This window comes from Phyllostomus discolor, chromosome 6 (assembly GCF_004126475.2).
Source record: "Phyllostomus discolor isolate MPI-MPIP mPhyDis1 chromosome 6, mPhyDis1.pri.v3, whole genome shotgun sequence".
NCBI classification, from domain to species: Eukaryota; Metazoa; Chordata; class Mammalia; order Chiroptera; family Phyllostomidae; genus Phyllostomus; species Phyllostomus discolor.
This window is the reverse complement of record NC_040908.2, coordinates 86,558,355-86,565,213: the sequence shown is the minus strand read 5'-3', so window position 1 is coordinate 86,565,213 and position 6,859 is coordinate 86,558,355.

Below are 6,859 nucleotides of genomic sequence, written 5' to 3'. Positions count from 1 at the left end.
CTATCAAATTGTTCATTAAGCTTGAATATTCCTCCATGGAAACTCTTCGGATGATTCAGAAGGCCACAGCTATGGGCAAGTGGTGATTGGCAGCTTCATCATGACAATATATCCACTCATCCATCACATATTGTGCAGAGTTTTTTGGGAAAACATCAAATCATTCAGGTGACTTAGCCCCTCTTCAGCCCATATTTGGTGTCCTGAAACTTCTCTGGCCTTCCCCAAACTAAAATTACCTTCGAAAGGGAAGAGATTTCAGACCATTGTTGAAATTCAGGAATATGCAATGGGGGAGCTGATGACCATTCTAACAAAGGATTTTGCAGGGTTTTGAACAGTGGAAGACACACTCACTGGGAGAACTGTAAGAAGTACCAAGACGCCTACTTTGAAGGGGACTGAGGCATCATTGTCCTATGTTCAATGTTTCTTGTATCTTCTTCAGTAAATGTGTCTATTTTTCATATTACATGGCTGGATACCTTCTATACAGACCATACACACACACACACACACACACACACACACACATATTCAAATCTAGCACTCATATCTTGGCTTCTAAGTTACATTCTCTATGAAAATAAACCAGAATTTCCAGTCAAGATGGCATTGTAGACAGCCATGCCTCACCTCTTCACATAGCCACATCAAAATTATAACTAAAATATAGAAGAACCATCATTCAGAACTATCAGAGATTGAGTTGAATGAAAGTCTGACAACTATGGAGTTGAAGAAACCACATCCATCCAGACTGGTGGGAGGGATGGAGATGCAGAATAGGCTGGTCCCTCACCCATGTGTGGTGGATAAAAATTCAGGAGAGATATCTCAGGACCAAAGAGTCCCAGCACCACACCAGGCCCCCCAGTCCAGGGTCCCAGTTCCAGGAAGATAAGTCCCCATGACTTCTGGCTGCAAAACCCAATGGGGATTGAGTCAGTAGAAGAAACTTCTGGAGCCCCAAGCAGTTCCTTTTAAAGAACCCACGCACAGACTTACTTACTCAGACTCACTCCCTCTGAGCTCAAGCTCAGAGTAGCAGCATGAAAGGCACAGGTGGCATACAGGGAGGAACTGAAGTGTCTGACATCAAGGCAAGCAGAGGCCATTATCACTTTTCTAAACCCTCCCCCAACAGAACAACTGAGCTGACAAGCCAGTGCCATATCTGAGACTCCATCAACCTGCCTAACACTATTGACTCAACCTTGGAGATCCCCAGAGACTCTGCCCCACACAACACACCAGCCCACAAAAGCTGCTTTTCCATATGAATTGTCTTGGCTCATGCTGAACAACTTCCTAAATCCTATCAAACAAGCAACAGCCAGCCTCAGTGAGTCCCCACACCTGGCACTATCAGCAGCCAGCCTAGATTCATAACTTGGCTTCACCTAGGATCTCCAAGCCCAGCACAAGTAGCAGCCATCTCAGCTTGCTTTATAGCTCAGGCAGGGTGGCCCCAGGCAAAACACAGGTGGGGGCTGACCTTGGCCTGCACCACCCAAGAAATCCCAGGGACGGCACACCCAGTAGACAGCTACAGACCATGCCAGAGCACCACCACCTTATCCCTGCACAGCTGATCCTCCACAGATGGTGGAGGTTGGTGGTCAGTTGTCACAGCCAACTTTGCAGCTGACTGGTGGGTAAATCCTCCTATTGATGTGCCAACAGCAATCAACACTCAACCACAAGAGTAGGGTATACTCAGCCTACACGAAGCGGACACTTTGATTATCCAGCTTGGAGGGCAGGGGAAGCTGTGCCACTGGACCCTAGAGGACAGCTAAAAAATTAGGCCACACTACCAAGACACAGACTCAAAGCAACGCTACCTAATACATAGAAACAAACACATGGGAGGCTGCCAAAATGAGGAGACAAAGAAACATGGCCCAAATGAAAAAAAAAAAAAAAAGATGAAAACCCCAGAAAAATAACTAAACAAAATGGAGATAAACAATCTATCAAATGCAGAGTTCAAAACACTGGTTATACGGATGCTCAAGGAGCTTCGTGAGGACCTCCACAGCATAAAAAAAGATTCAGCCATAAATGAAGGATACAGTAATAGAAATAAAGAACAATTTATGGGGAAACAACAGTAGAGTGGATGATGCCAAGAGTCAAATCAATGATTTGGAACATAAGGAAACAAAAAACAACCAATATGATGAATAACAAGAAGAAAAGAGAATCCAAAAATTGAGGATAGTATAAGCAGCCTCTGGGACAACTTCAAGAGGTCCAAAATTTGCATCATAGGGGTGCCAGAAGGAGAAGAGAAAGAGCAAGACATTGGAAACATATCTGAAAAAAATAATTAAAGAAAACTTCCCAAATTTGGTCAAAGAAATAGACCTGCACATCCAGGGAGCACAAAGAGTCCCAAATAAGATGGATGCAAACAGGCCAACTCCAGGACACATCATAATTAAAATGCCAAAGGTTAAAGATAAAGAGGGGATCTTAAAAGCAGAAAGAGAAAAGCAGTTAGTTACCTACAGGGGAGTTCTCTTAAGACTGTTGGCTGATTTCTCTAAAAATACTTTGCAGGCTAGAAGGAATTGGCAAGAAATGTTCAAAGTCATGAAAAGTAGGGACCTATAGCCAAGATTGCTCTACCCAGCAAAGCTATCATTTAGAATTGAAGGGCAGATAAAAAGCTTCCCAGGCAAGAAAAAAATAAAGGAGCTCATCATCGCCAAACCATTGTTATATGAAATGTTAAAGAGACTTATTTAAGAAAAAGAAGTAGATCAAAATGATGAGCAATAAAATGGCAATAAATACATGTCTAACAACAATTGAATTTAAAAATAAACTAAGTAAACAAGAACAGAGACAGGCTCATAGGTATAGAGAGGGTTTTGATGGTTGCCAGATGAGAGGCAGGTGTCGGGGAATGGGTGAGGAAGTGAGGAGATTAAGAAGTACAAATAGGTAGTTACAGCATAGCCATGAGGATGTAAAGTACAATATAGGAAATGAAGTAGCTAAAGAACTTACATGCCTGATCCATAGACATGAGCAATGGTGTAGGGGTCACCTGAGGAAGTGGGGGTTGCTGGGTGGAGGGGGCAGTGGAAAAATCAGGACAACTGTGATAGCATAATGAATAAAATATAATTTTTAATTTTTTTAAATCAAAAATTCATAAAAGAAAATGCAAACTACCATTCTAAGGAGCATTTGAATTTTGCTTCCCAGCAATTGTCATCAGGGTGGCTCAAAAAAAATCTTACAAAAATTTAAAAAAAAAAGAAAAGGAAAGAAAACAGAACTTCTTGAAAAAATGGCTAATTCCCTGGCCAGAACAGGTAAAAAACTAGATTAGCTCAGCATCATCTGGCACAAAACATAAATAAATAAATAAATAAATAAATAAATAAATATATAAAGCCTCTTTTTATTATAAAATCTTTTATTACAAAATCATAAGCAAGTAATTCTGTAACATAACAATATCATACTCAAGCACACCATATGACATTTTAGGGGAAATGTTCAACTTAAAACTATAAATTATTACACCCATACTATTACCCTACCAACTATGCTCAAATAGGCATTACTTCTGTCCGATCCTGTATTACAGGCCAGCTTGTAGTGGACCACACTGGCCCAATGTGGGACAATTTGAGCATCAAAATAAATAATTGTAGTGATGGGTTATAACCTACTCGATAAATAGGAAACCATGAGTCCACACTAATATAAAAGAATAAATTGACATTTTGATGAGGTATGGAATTTACATAGTTTCAAAGCATAGTCATACCTTGGTACTCATCAACTTCAGAACTCATCAAACCCTGTACTCATCACATTTTGAAGATAAAAAATTGTTTCAGCCCCAACACTTGCTCAGGACTCATGGCACTTGCTAGAATTTGTATGAGTCATAACATGCCACACAAGAGAAAATGTTTCTTCTTTCAGTATTCATCAATTCTGGCACTTACTAGGAGTTCCAGGATGAATTTACGACCAGTATCAAGGTACCACTGTATGTCCCCCACAAAATGCTCACTCATTACACTGCATGCAAGCACCACCTTAAATCAAATGATCAATATGAACATTGTCAATAACGGGACAAACTGAAATTTCATACCACCTACTCAGATACAGTGAAATGAACACAGCATCACATTTGTAATATTTCTGCCAAAGATGTGTAATCTGAACCTAATTATAAGGAAGCATCATGCAAAAACATTCTATAAAATAACTTTATACTTTAAGTCTCAAGGTAATGAAAGTCAAAAAAGACTGAGGAACTACTCTAAAATGAAAGAGACTACAGAGACTTAAATAGTAAAGGCACTGTTTCATTCTGAAGAGCCCTTTTTTCTATTAAAAAAATTATTAAAACATCTGACCAATCTTGGGTGGGGTCTGAGGACTAGATAGCAGCCATATACTGGTGTTAGTTTCTTGATTTCAATGGTTGAATTGAGGTGATCTCAGAGAATGTCCTTGTTTGTGGGAAATACACAGGAGAGTATTAAGGGATGATGCAACATCAGGTTGGCAACTTACATCTGCAGGGGGAAGGTTCTTTGTGCTGTACTTGCAACTTCTTACTTAGTTTGAAATTGTCTGAGGGAAAGCATGTGTAAACAGTGGTACTATAATTATTAGTAACATATTACTGGCAGTATGCCGATGTTGTGGTTGAAAGCATTTGGTCCATACAAAAATGAATCATTAAAGCTGTCAATCAATGTTCTGCTGCCCCTTCCACCCTGGCTCAGGCTCAGTGCCCACTCCCCACATTGGTCATGTCCTTGAAGGTTACAGTGAGCCATGATGAATACTTTCTGATTAGGACCATCACCCTCCAAAAGTCAGTTCAGCCATCCCTTTCCTCCAAGATTTCAACTTGTTCCCTTGTGAATACAAACACATATGTGATCTAGACTACATAAGCTCTAAAGTGTCTTTCAGCTCTAAAATTAGTCAATTTCAATATGATTTTTTCTAGCTTATTGTTGAGCATGTCATGCCACTTGACATCCAAACTTGTAGTAAGACACACCGAATGGTGGACACAAACTGTAGAAAAGTGCCAAATGAAGGCCTAGGAAACAGCACACCCAGAGATGGAAAAGCAACAGAACCAGCTTCTCCATTTTTCTTTCAAACAGCAGTTAATGGTTAATAATTGCTAATTAATCTTGAGCTTTTTTTAAATCCTGAGCTTGAACAGCAGAAGAAATGGTGTCTGAATGAGTCACCGAAGCAAGGATATCAGGAGAAACCAGTTCTTCAAAATAGGAGACAACCAGGTTAGGTCTTAAAAACACATAGGTTTCAAAAATATAAAGCTGTTCAATATATAGTATCACAAAATAAACACTCATGTTTTCTGCGGTGGGTTACATCTTTTAATTAGTAAAATTTAGATCACTTTAGGGGTAGCAAAATTTAGATCCTTTCAGAACAGCTCAAAATTTGTGCTGCTCCGTTCTTATTTTTTCACATATGACATATTTGGCTCAAAGCAAGATCAAGCAGAATTCACAATTTCTTGACAGTGTTGGTATAGTTAGAGGGAAAGGCCAGTGATCATTCAATGCAATGCAACTTTTGCCAGAAAGTTGGAAACTGCCTCATTTTCACCACCAGGTGGCAGTGTTAGGGTACCATAGAAATTCCTACTAATGTTCATTAGTGTCTGGCAAGTAACTTCCTGCCAAGAAGGGAATGGGAAGTAAAAATGCTATAAGGAGAAATAAGTTGGTATAAAGAAGTCTAGGAGAACTTCCGGCAAGATGGAGGCATAGGTGGATACACCGTACCTCCACACACAACCAAGATTAGAACAACAATAATTTAGAGGCAGAATAATACCCAGAACTGATAGAGAATTTATCTGAATGGAAGTCGGACAGCCAAGAAGTTGAAGTAGACCCGTTCCTCCAGACTGATAGGAGGGGCTGAGAGGAGCAGCCGGGTGTGGGTCGAGGCTCGTGGAGAACAGGGAGAACTGGGCACATAGGGCAACCGGGAGTGCGTAAGGCATCCAGGGCACGCAGGGTCACAGCAGGTGGACCCCTGAGTATGCAAGTGGCCGCTGGCAGACCCAGTGAGGTGGAGATTGTGGACTGGGGCAGAGCGTGCAGCCCAGGATCCCAGGGAAGGGACTGAGGTCCCAGGAGAGCGAAGCTACTGCCATTGTTCCCCCTCACCCCCACATACAATGTCACAATCTAGCGACTGGGGTGCTCAGACCGGTGAACACCTAAGGCTCCGCCCCTCACCATAACAGGAGCGACCAGACCAAAAAAAAAAGAGAGAGAGAGAGAGGGAGAGAGAGACCTGTCTCAAACAGAAAAACACATCAATGCCCCAGGGCTCATCCTTTTGAACAACCAAGAGATAGCCAATCTATCAGATGCACAGTTCAAAACACTGGTGATCAGGAAGCTCACAGAATTGGTTGATTTTGGGCACAAATTACATAAAAAAATGCAGGTGCCATAAAAGAGATGAAGGAAGGTGCACGGAGAACCAATAGTGATGGGAAGGAAACTGGGACTCAAAACAATAGAGTGGACCAGAAGGAAGAAGAAAACAACCAAACAGGAAAGAATGAAGAAATAAGAATTCAAAAAAAATGAGGAGAAGCTTAGGAACCTCCAGGACATCTTTAAACGTTCCAACATCCGAATTATAGGGGTACCAGAAGGGGAAGAAGAAAAGCAACAGATTGAACATGTATTTGAACAGATAATAAAGGAGCACTTCCCCATTCTGGCAAAGGAAATAGACTTCCAGGAAGTCCAGGAAGCTCAGAGAGCCCCAAAGAAGTTGGACCCAAGAAGAAACACACCAAGGC